This window comes from Anser anser, assembly GCF_964211835.1.
Source record: "Anser anser genome assembly, chromosome: 1".
Taxonomy (NCBI): Eukaryota; Metazoa; Chordata; class Aves; order Anseriformes; family Anatidae; genus Anser; species Anser anser.
The window spans coordinates 46,085,684-46,099,494 of record NC_139720.1 but is presented as its reverse complement, the minus strand read 5'-3'; the positions used below and the strand labels follow the sequence as shown (position 1 = coordinate 46,099,494).

General features: G+C 38.3%; 1 protein-coding gene across 4 annotated transcripts in view; it reads left to right on the top strand.

Moving 5' to 3' along the window:
- Nucleotides 1-4,595: 4,595 nt before the first annotated feature.
- The window catches only part of NR1H4 (nuclear receptor subfamily 1 group H member 4), a 44,541-nt gene continuing 35,325 nt past the window's right edge, over nt 4,596-13,811 (top strand). The window contains exon 1 of one of the 4 annotated variants that reach the window (XM_083848034.1): nt 4,596-4,670. The gene's annotated coding sequence lies outside the window, so the exon portion shown is untranslated. Of the gene's footprint in view, nt 4,671-7,876; nt 8,468-9,075; nt 9,303-13,811 lie in introns of those variants that run through there. The other 3 variants (XM_083848033.1, XM_083848032.1, XM_083848035.1) reach the window with 3 other exon arrangements.

The following is a 13,811-nucleotide window of genomic DNA, read 5'->3' as shown; positions in this document are numbered from 1 at the left end:
GAGACAGTGCTGAAAGCCCTGCTAAAGTGAAGTTTAAAGCTCTCCCCTTGTTCACCAAGAGAGACCTGTCATTGTACAAGCCTGATAGTCTTTCAGCACTGTCTCCCATAGCACCCTACTCCATTCTAAGGCAGACCTCCAAGCATTCCTCCTGCTCTTGCATGCAGGGCAATTCCACTTTCTCACTGCCTTGCTCTGCCCTTCTTAAAGAACCTGTATTCATCCAAGGCAGCACTCCAGTACTGTGAACTATCCCACCATGTCTCTAGTATCCCAATGAAATCAGAGCCCAGCAGTTGCACACAGACCTGTAATTACCCTTGGTTTTCCCCCATGTTGCATTAGGGAACAGCTAATTTTTCAGCAAGAACTGACTGAGTATCCACCTTATAAGGAAAAAAATAAATAAAAAAAATTAAAAAATGGAGGCACTATAAATTTTTAATTCACTTCTAAAAATCCGGACTAGGAAGTAGATTGCTAAACTACTGTTACACTGTGATACTAAGTGGAGGGATGAAGGGTGGCTACAGGAAAATAGTGCTTTTTCACACCTCAGTTATTGCCTTGAAGTAATCCAAGGTCAGGTGTAAAGGCAGTGAAGGTCTCATTTCATTTCAGCACTTGCTGGCTGACATTCCTATTACAGAAATCATCATGTCTCTGCCCACTTTTGCTGGCAACCTCAGAAAAGAATACAGTTATTTGGGCCATTATAGATCAAGCTTTTCCACTTGAAGAAATAAGGGAGAGCATTATTTACGGAACAAAGATTTATAACATTCAAGAAGCTTAAAGCATCTAGTTACATACAGTTAAATTCCTGGAATATATTGACAATATTCCAAATAAGACTTTATCAGCTTCTTTGCAATACAGTCCGTTTTACTGGCATGCTGTTCAAAGGTTTCTGTTGCAACTCATATTTAGGAGGGTTACGTAAAACGATGTAGGAATGAGTGACAAAGGTTTTATTTATTTCATTTTATTATCTGTTGACTTTTAAAGACCTAAGTAACAAGACAGGTTAAGCAATGAGTTAATGATTAAACTGATAAAATAAGTATCAACTATGATAGTTTCAAAAGCTCTTTAGAAAGTATAAAGTATATAAAATATACTTCTCTGAGTTGTAAGTTGAAATGATTTGCAGCTTCAGTGATGGTTTGTCTTTTTTTGTGCTACCACTTAATTACAGTCTCCAATATTTATTCATTATCATATTTCTTGGGCAAATTATTTTTGTATAAATTTTAATGCCAGAGGAGAGGCACGTGTTTGGTATATCTAATTTTTAATCCAACTTTACAGTACAACATGGTTATGCTTTGCTATATTTTCCTAAAAGATTTAAGAATTGATGATTTTTCAAGCAAACATCTGAATATAGAGGGTATTGTGCTACAGCAGTGACACTAATATCTGGCATAGTTCAAGGCGCTCATTACCTACTTGGATAGTGGTTCTCTCACTGGGACAAAAGCAGTTCCCTAATGTTTTCTAATTTTGAGTTATCTTTCTTGGACTAAATTGAAAATGGTAAGAGTTAGGTATGCCCTTCTTTGGCCCTCCCTGGAATGAGTTGGATGTGCAGCAAACACAATGCTGTTTCAGGGTTTATGTATACTTCCATGTTGATACCACATACTCAGGAGAAAAATACTTTCTGTTCTTAAAAATTGATGTTGCTACAATGATTGTTTCCCCTTCTACCAATCTTCTATTTGGCAGGATGTGTATTTATTGGCTACACATTAATGAAACATCCAATCTGAAATAGTCATCTGTGTAATTTCCATGCATAAAGGAAGGAATCCCTTTTGTTATGTTTACATGAACAAGTGTTATATGTGGGAAGTCATCATTTTAATAGCTTTAGAACAGCATCTTTAGAACAGCATTAATTGTATCTAATAATCATACTGTTGTTCTAGTTATTGGTGCCTTTGATGCTTTCATCAGCTTCTACTTCTGTTTTTTATCATTAGCAGATATTACAGGGAAAAGTACTGGAAAAAAAAAAGGGCACAATATTTGCCCCTCAGGTGTCAGTGACATTAATTTCTTTGTTAATCACAGGTGCAGATTCTGTTTCCTTTGAGTAGAAATAGCAACACCTGCACATATGCACACACATATGCTTCAGCCAAACAACTTTCATATATGTTGTCTGCAGCTAAGACTCAGCTGTAGTCCACGTGATAACCAGAACAGCAGCTCCCTAGTTCTTGATCATTTGCTCTGTCTTGTTTTAACTTTTCACTCAAATTTAATTCATGACTTTGAGTTTGTCTGTTTTTATAAATAGGTGTATAGGACTGAGATAATTTATGTGAAAAAGTGGGAAAAAGCAGTTCAAAGCATGGCATTGTTCTTTTCTCTGTACAGTCTCCTCACAAATATGGAGCCAAACCAGATCAGAAAGCAAGACTTAATTTTCCGTGCTACATAGAGGCTGTTTCATGTGGCCTGGAGAATTTTTCACTGAGCAGTTCTGTACATCAAAGTGGCTCGTAAGAGGGTTCCTGATTGCTGCTGGAGCCCACTTCTCCACTAGGTCTTGCTAGACAAAAGTGTTAACACCAATACCAGCTGCTTGGTTCAGCCTTTGTTCAAAAGAACTTCCTAGCCACTATTTCTGTGAAAGAAACACCTCTCCTTTCCCCTTTCCCATTGTGGTAATTGGTTTATTTGCTCAAGAAATACAAGTACGTCTAAAATAAGATGTTGGAACATTGTGACTAATCACAAAGGCTCTCGAGGACTTATTCTACCATGGATTAGCTACTGAGGCTGAGAGCAGCCTCCTATATGAGCAGGGTTCATCCTCCTGGCAGGACACTCCATTGCTCAGGGGAAACACCAGTTCTGGGGAAAGACTTGTCAGTGAAGAGAGGGAGACCACATTCCCTCCCTAGCTTGAGGCAATTTTGTGGAAACCTGGAGGGAAATGATAGGAACTTCTAATTTGGCTCCAAATTTGTGAGGAGCCCATGCAGAGGGAGGAACAGTGTCATGCTTTGAACCAATTTTTCCACTTTTTCACATAAATTATCTCGGTCCTAAACAACTATTTATAGAAATAGGCAAACCCCAAAAGTAAAAAATTTGTAAGACTCTCTTCCTTGTCAAGGTTTGGCAGGAGGCATCATCAAAGTCAGAAAGAGAACTATACAATTTTCTCATGCATATAATCTACTCTAGATAACATGTTTTTGTTATACTATTTCTGTTGTTGGGTGAGATGGGAACATGAAATATATCTGCCAAGTGAGATTTGAAATAAATGAGGGATCTGCCAATGCAAATGTTCATGTTTTGGGATATAACCCAATTTTGGACAAAAGGGGTATTCAGATTAGGTTTTGATAAATAAAGCTTTTCTTTATAGTGAGCCCATGTTAATACTGCTATGAGATAAGTAACAGCTGCATTTCCTGGTTTGTGTTGTTTAAATCTAATAAAATTACTATTGCATTTAATTTCTTTCTTCCATAAAGGGAAGTAATATATTTTTTTTTCAGAATGGCAAGATGTAAATTGAAGATAAGAAAAGAAAGGAAAATAAACTGAATCCCTCAATTCTCCCAAGATCTACTGTTTAACATTCCCTTCTTCAACTTTCATACTTTTATTCATCCTTCAGATTTCCTTCTCTCCTCAGTACCAGCTGTTTTCGAGGTGGCTGCCAAGAGGATGGTATCAGTGACCTGGGCCCTAGTGCATGGAGTAAGGATCCTCTGCCCAGCTGTCTGTGTTCACCCTTACTGTCCTCCATTTCACCTGTGTTTCTTAGTCCCCAGTACACAGGCATTGCCTACTCACTTGCTCTTTACTGCACCCCACATAACCATGCATAGCCAATGTTACTCCAGATTAATGAGCATTTCATGTGTGTCACAGCAGGGCACTATTGCTGTACCTCATGCTTTGTTTGTACCTCTGTGGGCCCCTGTGGCTAAGGATACCATTGTTCTGGGAAAGCCATGGCCTCTTTGCTGGAACGTATCTATGAGCTGTGCAGTTTCAGTCAGTCATCTCACCAAAATTCCCTACACTGGGGTGGGAAGGGCTCTACAAACACATTTGTGGATGCCTCTGTTGGAATTAAGATGGGGATAATCAAAAGATAAAGGTTATATACTTTCTCACTTCTCCGAATTTGACAAATTTCATCTATGTCCAGGATCCAAAATTATCTAATTTTCAGCCCCTTTTGTTTTTTCTTAGGTGAGTGGAGTCACAAATATTCTTCAGCTGAACTTGTGACATGGACTTTTCATCTTAGTCTTTCCAGCACAAGTTGGACATTAGGGGTCTAATCCTGTTCCAGATGTCTGAAACTGTGTTCACCAGTTGTCCTACTTCTGACAGGAAAAAAGAAACAAGCTGCTCTTAAAATCAGTGAAGGCTTTGAGAGTAACTGTACATCAGGAACCAAAGGACATCAATAGGTCTTGATGGCCCTGACTGTCCTCTGCTGGGGCCTCCCATACACAGAGCCAATTGGGTCAGGGTACTATTTAAGCTCAAGCCAGGGCCTTCATTCCTGGCCTGAGCAAAGCATGGGGTGTGCTTGGTTTCTTCTCCTGTGCTGGCTTAATGTAGGTGGTTGACTGTGGGTATGAGCTTCATCTCTAGTCCTGGGTGACATCAGGCTGACACTGCAGGTAATGTATCTCTAGTTCTATACCTGGCCTTCACTGATCTCTGGATGGGCTGTGGGGCCTGATTTGCTACCCTGCTTTTCCTGGGCCTGTTGCTATCAGAACCTGGGCCCTGCTCAGCCATTGTGGGACTATCTTTGGTTCTTGACTCCTTCTCCTCATGAAGCAGCCCTGCTCATCCCTGACCCACAAATGTCTTCCTTGCATAAGGAAGAATGCAGTTTCTTCCAAACTGAATCCTGCATGACTTCTCACAGCCAAATCTGATGTTTCCCTTCCCTCTGGATGTGTAGGCAGATATAATGAGCTTTCTATCAACTACCAAATGTAGGATAGCCCCCTGTGCCCTGGGTGGTCATGGAGTTATTGGGGTAGGATGGGGCAGTTCTCCTGAGCTCTGGGCCCCCATCTAGGGTGCAGCAATGCAATGAGAACAGTTGTTTATGTGCCATGCTTCAGAGCATGGTAATTCCTCTTCTAGAACAAAAAGTACAGAACAGAGGAATAGACAACTTAAAAGGCCAATAGTGACTCTGACTTGCTAAATTGCATTAGTGGACACTCCTCCTACACCTCCAAAGGTCTATCGCTTACACAGTCCATTCATGATATGCAGACTGTACTTCCTCCCCTATCCTAAAATAAATGGCTTCTTGTTAGCAATTGAACTACTGTTAAACATCTTTCTTTTCCCTGGATGCAAAACACATTGTTAAAAACAAGTTGAAGTTTAAATGTTTGTAGAAGGAATTTCCTTCATATGTTTCAGACAACAATTTAAAAGCCCAGTTAAAAATATCCCGATATCTATTTATTAATGATACTTCACTCATCACCTTTGACATTTAGTTTAAAAGAACTGCTTTTTAATGAAAGGGTAGTACATTCATTTACTGGAATAGATCAGCATTTCACATTTTTCTTTCTCTCTCCAAATATTTACATAAATGAAGGCTAACCCTTATTGAACTCAATCACTGTCTTACTGTATAACATCAAAATATCAAGAGGAAAAAGCTTTACTTTGAAGCCTCTAGCAGGACTTCTTATCAGCTAATACTGTATGAACATATTTAACTGAGTTTCTTCTAGTAACTTAGCTGTGATTCCTTTAGTAACTTTTAAACTTGTAACCCCTAGCAGGAAGTAGAACAATATATGCATGTAGTATCAGTGCCTTAATTAAAATTTAAAATAAATGAGAGAATCTGATGTTATGGAATAACTGGAACCTATTTATAGCAAAATATATTCTGAATTTCAGTTGCAGTCAGCTACAGGGAGGTAGACCATGTTCCACATACTGAATTGCATTATCTGACTCTGTTGCTGATTCCACATATATTCAGCTCTTCCCTTGCACCGTCAGCTGTAAGACGGTATCTTGTTAATAACATATATCCTCTTGCCAGAGCATGCTAGCTAACTATTAACTGCCTGCCATCAGAGAGGAATTCCCCCCTTAGGACTGATTGTTCCATGGTCATCTTACAGTTTCATGACTAAAAATGTGAGTGATAAAGACAAAATACTGCATTACATCAGTGCAAAACATACAATTGTTGAACAAATTCATCCCTATTTAGATACTACATAATCAGAGAGCAACTTATAACTAAAAGGTTCAGGTCTGTGAAAGGCTTATTCAATAATCAAAGCTAATCTTAAAAGTGGAGTTAATTCTCCACTTTTGAAATACAGGATGGGGAAAAAAAGATGAACAACTGCTAGGGTTAATTCACTGAAACTTTGCTTCCCATTTCTTTCCTATTTTTTTAACCAGTACAGAAGCACCCTTATCTATTAAGATTACTTAATTATCTTTGTATGATAAAATTTATTGTAAGCTGCTGATAATTTTGGCTATCCTTCAAGAAATAAAATCCTTCCTTTTCATTACATTGATGAACAGTGATATTTCTGAGAGTGCCTAAGAGTAAGGAATGGCCAGCCCAAGTAGACAGACACCAAAAGTGATTTAAATGACTTGTGTTCTCTGTGCAGCAACAATAAAAACAGAATGCTGAAGGGATGCAAGAAAAGGTGTGGGTGACTCTGTTGTACGGTGGCCAGGCCACTGTTTATAACCAAGTCAGAAACTTTCCCAGCTAAAGGCAATGGCTTGTTCTGGGGCACAGCATGGTCTGAGTGGGCCATTTAGAAAAGATATTCTATATATAGGTAGCTGGATTTGGATAATTTTCCTCCCACTTCTCTCCCTTAATGCTGTTTAGATAGTCTCATTACACTACAGAAGACATTTGTTTTGCTCTGTTTTTTATTAAATTTTCATTTGCACATCAGGCACAATAAAATATGAACACCTGGCTTTAACTAGTAATGCCACATGTCATTGCTACATGCAACATCTTTTTTGATTGTGTGGATTCTTTCTTTGCTTTTTCCAATAATGTGTTGAAAGTATTGATTAGTGGACAAAGCATCACTTTGTCACTTGCCTTTTTATTATTGTAGGGGAAAGGAAAAACATTTTAATGCAACAAATTAATTGGTGAATGGAGATATTAAATTTTGATTCATTTTATTTTATTTTATTTTTTGTGAGCTCTTCTCTGTCTGTAAAACAGCATCCACACAGTGAGTGAAAAATGGTTTTTGTGGAAGTCTTAACAGAAGGTTGGTCTCTAAGGGCTTCTAAATAGCAAATGTGCTATGGCACTAAATATCTAGGACCAGTCTTGCTGGAAACTGAAAGCTGAAAAAGGATTTAAGGTCTTCAGGACTCGTCAAGAGATGAGACATAATATGATGACATATGACATAACATAACATTTGTTGGACATCTTCATGCAGCTTCTGCTGCTTCACCTGCTAAAGGGCAAATCCCATTACTGGCCTCAAGATGACTGAAGAAAGCATTTTTTTTTTTTTTTATTTTTTGCATGTGTTTCCTAGACACTACTGTAGTGGACATTTACTGAAAAGTGTCAAATAGGATGTTGGCATGGTCTGCGTTGTGGAGATCACCTGCCTCCTGTGGGCCAGGCCATTTTGGAAGAATTCTTAGCAAGCACTGTCAATTTTGCTAAACATGAATTTGTAAAACAGAAATCTCATCATTTAGAGTGGTGACGACATTCAGAGAGTCAGCCATGAGGACTGAGATAACGTTGGTCTTAAATGTCCTTAGTAGTGCCTGGTAGAATGAATTGCAGGCAAAAGCCCCTGAAAACAGTGGTGTCCAGTCTTATGGCTTTGATCTCTTCAGAAACCTGACAGACCCATGAGTGTTTGGCTACCAGGTGATTCTGCAAGGGAAAGAATATGAGAAAGACATAATTACATTTTAAAGAGAAAGATAGACAGTTCCAGTTTCCATGAGGATTGAGGATGAATACATCTTTTATAATGTTTTTTTCTTTTTCTTTTTCTTTTATTTTTTTTCTATTTCCTCTTAAATGGAAAGGAATGTTACTGTTGATAACTTCAGGGCCAGTAACTCTCACCTTTCTCCCAGAAAGGAATGTGTTTGTTGCCCAATGCCTCTCTCCTGGAGTAGGAGGCACAGCTTTTGTGTATGCACTCTTGATCAGGCAGTGCAAATATGAAGAGGAGAAGGAGGGAGAACATATACTGTGGGGCAGACATGAACTCATTAACCATGAGTGATGCTGCCAGCTGTCCTTCTGGCTGAAGTTTGTCTCAATTCCATTGCCAAATCAACTGATTCCCAGAGGATATGTTGTCAATACAGAACAGAGAATTATTACTCTTGCTGTGTAGGTGTGATGTTGTAACAGAACAGCCTGCATTCATCCTTTATTTTATTCCTCTACTGGGTAAGTGAGGACATTTTTGTTCAAGGCTACATTTTTGTCAGTAGCAAGGGATCAGCATTTTCAGGTGCAGTGCAACCATGATTTGATTCACCTTCTACAGGTACCAATTTCTTCCCTTTTTGCACAAATGGTGCATGAGTCTGCTAGGCTTAAAGTAAAGGGTCTCAGTTTCATTCCTAAAGCTTTATGGGATGAGCCCAAATCAAAATGATGTGGTTTGTTAGAGAGTGTGGGAGATCTGGGAACTGAACTTTAGTGTCCCCAAATCCCTGAAATGCTGTAAATGATTCTCCTTCTTCAGTACTTGGTGTAATATTCTGAAATGCTCAATTGCCCTCATAAGCGTAAAATATAACAGAAATACTTAAAAGTCAAGTATCTGTTTTGGAATGCCTTTTGGATTCCTTGGCTGGAAAAGAAAAAGATGCTGAGAGTGTCGTAAAAATGTATGTGTGCATGAAAAGTGCACAACACTTTTCAACAACATGGTGCTATTACCCCACCTTTTGAGCCAACCGCCCCCCTGCACCCAGCCAGAGTATTAATGAGAATTTCAAGTCTCTGTCTTGATGGACAAGCTGGGATTCACAACATTTTAATACAGCCTGCATTTAGGAAGTTTCGCAAAGAAAGAATTGTTAATGAGTAATCCTTGTCCATTAGGGCACTGAGCCAATGAGCCCAAGCTTTGATTCATTGTGTTATCACTACAGGCTTCTGCTAAACCTAAAAACAAAACAAAACATAAATGTTCCTGTGTGAGAATCACTAGGATACTGAACTGAGTGCAGAACTGTTTTACATCCTGCCATCCACAATCTTGCAGAAAAGGACAGTAAGTAATAATTCCTTAAATCAATATATTTTGCTGTGAAGTTGTGTAGTATGAAAAATTTTCTCCTCTGAATTAGTTAGAGTATGTTAATGGATTCTTGGCCAGAAAAGAGGGAATTTTAAAACTAATAATTTATGGAAGAATAATATATGGAGAAGTGATTTAATCTGTAAAACTGGTGCAAAAGCAGAAACTCCGCTTGGGAAACATATTAAGGTTATGGAAAAAAATGACAGTGTCGGAATTTGTCATTAGAAAGCTGAGATCAGTGTCTGTGTGTCAGTAAAAAAGAAAGCTTAACTTTGACATAAGTTTTTCCTTCAGTAACGCAATCTAGTTAATTATGTGCCTCAGCTTTATGATTGTACTGGTTTGCTCTTTTTTTTTCATTTTTAGAAAAGAAAAAAAAAATAAAAGTGGTTAATGGGAAAATGGAATGATCTGGGACGGGACAGTTACACTTGTTTTATGTAATTTCTTTAACTGTCTTGTGTACAGATTCCAGGTGCATCTTCCGAAGCCCGGGACTTTAGTACTTATTTCACAAAACTAGTACAAGCGAAAGGGGGTTTCACATTTCAAGTGGCTACTGTTTAAATCTCTTGCTGTTTTTTTAAGAAAATGATAGTTTATTTTGAATGCTCCCGCTAGCCATTTATCTTCAGAATAGTCCAAGAGTGGCACAGATTTGACTTAAATTTATATTTACTTCTATTGCTCATGTTACAGATAGTTTAGACTTGTACTAGATGGAGATCCCGCTAGGCTAGAAGGGAGTTCAAATACAGGTTAAGATAGAAAGTTTGCAGTCTTATGAGGTGAGCCAGGAAAAAGGTGCTAGAGAAGGAAAGGTGCAGAGAAACGGTATTTAGTGCATCCCAGGGACAGTCAAAAGCTACCCCACTCTTTGAAGTTACATGCCTAGGTTCAGAAATGGCATCAACTCTTTTGGCAGAGTTTTCAGTTCTACTTGTGCCTGATATGAAGATTCACATTTTCCCTCAACACAAGCTGCGTGAATATCCCACACTTCATCTGTGTTTTTTATTGTTTTGTTCCTTTGATTTTAAAGATCATATTTAAACAAAACAAACAAACACACAGTAAATTTCAACCAACCACAGTAACAGTCCTGCCCTTGGTTCTCAAGCTTGCTGGTATTTTTGCTTGTATTCTGCATCGGTTGCTGCGTAGCTGCCAATGGTGCCATGCATGCCAAAGCGCTCTGGCAGCAAAAGGCTAGAAACGAGGAGTGCAAATCTTCGTAACGCTTTCATGTCTTTGATACAGTTTACAACAAACAAGAAGGCAAATAAAAAAGCCTTTCATATATGTGAGGCACCACATTAAATATTCTACAAAAAGGCTATGAGGCCAGATCAAAAGCTTGTGAACTAGATGGGAATATTCCCATTAATATTAACAGTGTGTGGATCAGGCCATAGATTAATGTTGTTACAGAAATTTCTCTTTGAGAATTGGCAGCCAGATGTGTAAAGAATAGGACAAAATTACAGGGAAGAAGGAAGGAAATGTATCTCACTATTTGTAATCTTTTTTTGCCAGTGCTTTGATACATCTGTCTTTACTGAGAACTTGAAATATTCAATCATTTTTTTCTGAAGGTAAAATTCAATTTGATTTTTATGGAGCCTTTCCGATGATCACACATATTTATTTTACCTGAAAGGATGGGTCTATAATGCTTTTGTCTTTCAGTGAGCCCAGTTGATTTTGACTTTAATTACTTCATTAAGAGGCTTGGTTTTGCTTACACAGAAGCCAGGAGAAGCTTTGGTATTGACTGTAGAAGGGTCAGAGGCAGTCCACTGATAAGATTCCACAATAAAACTGAAACCTACACTCACATGCAAGTGCATTTGTGTATACATATATATAGGAATACACCCAGGAACATATAACCCATAAGAAAACTGAATAAACATGCATGTACATATATACTGTATTATGTGACTTATTTCACCATATGTATCTCAATTTTGATGTTAAACATCAGATATATAGACATGCATTGACTGACTGTTTTGAAATATGCTAAAGACTGTGTGTAATAAAATTGTGTAATTCGAAGCTCTTAACATGTAATTGGTGAAAATAATCTCAAGTAAATGGGCATATATTTTACTTTATATATTCTGATCTTTTTCTTTAGTGCATAATTTAACCCTATGAAATAATCTCAAAAGGTGGAGTAAATAGTTTTTTGAATAAACTTAGCTAAAGTAATTCTTTAAAATACTGCTTTGTTACTTACATCATGACTCTTAATTTCTCTTGAGAGGTATTTATTTTGAAGAGCACTGTTGATTTCCTGTGCACCTATTAACTTTATTTCAGCTTTTCTCCTGATACGATGAGTATTTTTTTTAGTTATGCATCAGGATGGAACACAGACTCACAGAATGGTTTGGGTTGGAAGGGAACTTAAGGATCACCTGTTTCCACTCCCCCTGCCATGGGCAGGGACACCTCCCACCAGAGCAGGCTGCCCAAAGCCTCATCCAGCCTGGCCTTGAGCACCTCCAGGGATGGGGCATCCACAGCTTCTCTGGGCAACCTGTGCCAGGGCCTCACCACTTTCTGAGTGAAGAATTTCCTCCTAGTATCTAATCTAAACCTACCCTCTTTCAGTTCAAAGCTATTACTCTTGTCTTGTCACTCCGCTCCCTGACACGAATTCCCTCCCCAGCTTTCCTGTAGGCCCCCTTTAGGTACTGGAAGACCACTGTAAGGTCTCCCTGGGGCCTTCTCTTCTCCAGGCTGAACAACCCCAACTCCCGCAGCCTGTCTTTAGAGGAGAGGTGCTCCAGCCCCCAGTCATCCCTGTGGCCCTCCTCTTGACTTGTTCTAATACATACGTGTCCTCCTTGTGCTGGGAGTCCCAGAGCTGAATGCATTAAATATCAGTCAGGTATGCTAAGTTAATTGAGTTTAATCTAGATAGAAGTAGATAAAAATACACTTCATGTAAGGAAACTAACAGGAGGTATAAATAACTATGAAAGTTTAGTCATACCAAAGGTGAGAATATCAAGAACCACTTCACAATTTTGTGAGTTTTGTGGATAAAGAAGCCTGAATTAAGAGAGTAGTTGCTGATCGCACTTCATATAAATGAACTGATTCTGGAAACTGAGATGACATAGTTTTGTCATCAAACCAAAAAGCCTTCTATCTTTGGAAAATATATTTCTGCAGAGAGGTTCTGTGCATAGGTACTGTGCTGCAGATGGCACTGTATGTCACCTGGCTGTGTCACCAGCAAGTTGGGTACTGGGTACCTCTGTATGTCTGCTGGGTGGGACTACCCTGCCAGCCAGAGCAGTGCTCCTGGAGTTGTGCCATGGGAGCTCCAGCAAGCTGGGATCCCAGCTATTTAACTGCAGCAACGGCCTAGGAGGATTAGGCTGAGAAGTGGCTAATAACAGGACGTAAGTCATGGAACCAGCTCTTTGAAAGCAGAGGAGTCTACCTCTGGGTCTATGATGGCTTGCAACACTGACTTCTGGTGGCCTATACTATTTTCTAGAACTGAATGTGTGAAAGTACTGACGTTTAAATGCTCTGTATTTTGTATGTGGTGTAGGTCTGAGAGCTGGAAATCAGTTGCTGCTGTTTTTAAATTACTAATGAAATTAATTGTATAAATCTAACAGGATAGATGCTTCACAGTAGGTTGGATTCATGAGCATACCAAAGCAAAATATCAATCAATATTTAATGAAGAGTTTGGTGTTCAGGAAAACTTACAATAGCAAAGCTACCTGTAATGGAAGGTATATTTCTAGCATTTTAATGGTGATCCTCTCCTATGCATTGCAGAAATCCTCAGAAAATAGGATTAATTTCTTTCATGAAATCCAGTAAATGGCCTACATCAGCTGAATATATTAAGGGAAATGAAGTATATCTATCTATCTTTTTATCTATTAAAAAAAAAATAAAAAATAAAATAAAAAAAGGAACTCTCTAAAATCATCATGAATATTTGACTGGAACTGAGTTCATCCAGTTCAAAATTAATGTGGTAGGAGAGGTGGAGTTACAAAATTCATAATATCCTAGCATACTAACAAATTGTACTAAATACATCCCCAAATTTATTACCATGAACAAGGCACTATTAATGACGTGTGTGTATGTATAAAGAATAACAGATTCTAAGAAGTCTACCTTGAGGTTAAAGAGTGATGTTAATTACTGGTGTTAAAACAAAACAAAACAAAAAATGTGATAGCGTGAAAGGAACAAAAATGTTTATATACAGCTCAGAGGCTGTAAAAATACAAACAAAATATTAGGGCTGAAAATGCAGCTTGCTTTCTTTTCCCTATTTGCAGCACAGACTAGAGAGATGTAGGTTATATCCCTGATAATCTAAGAAACTGCTCATTAAATATCTAACTGTATACCAAAATACTTTGCAATTGATGTCTTTTTGGGACTCTGTTTAAAATTTCTTGATATAATGCCCAAAATTCCCTAAGA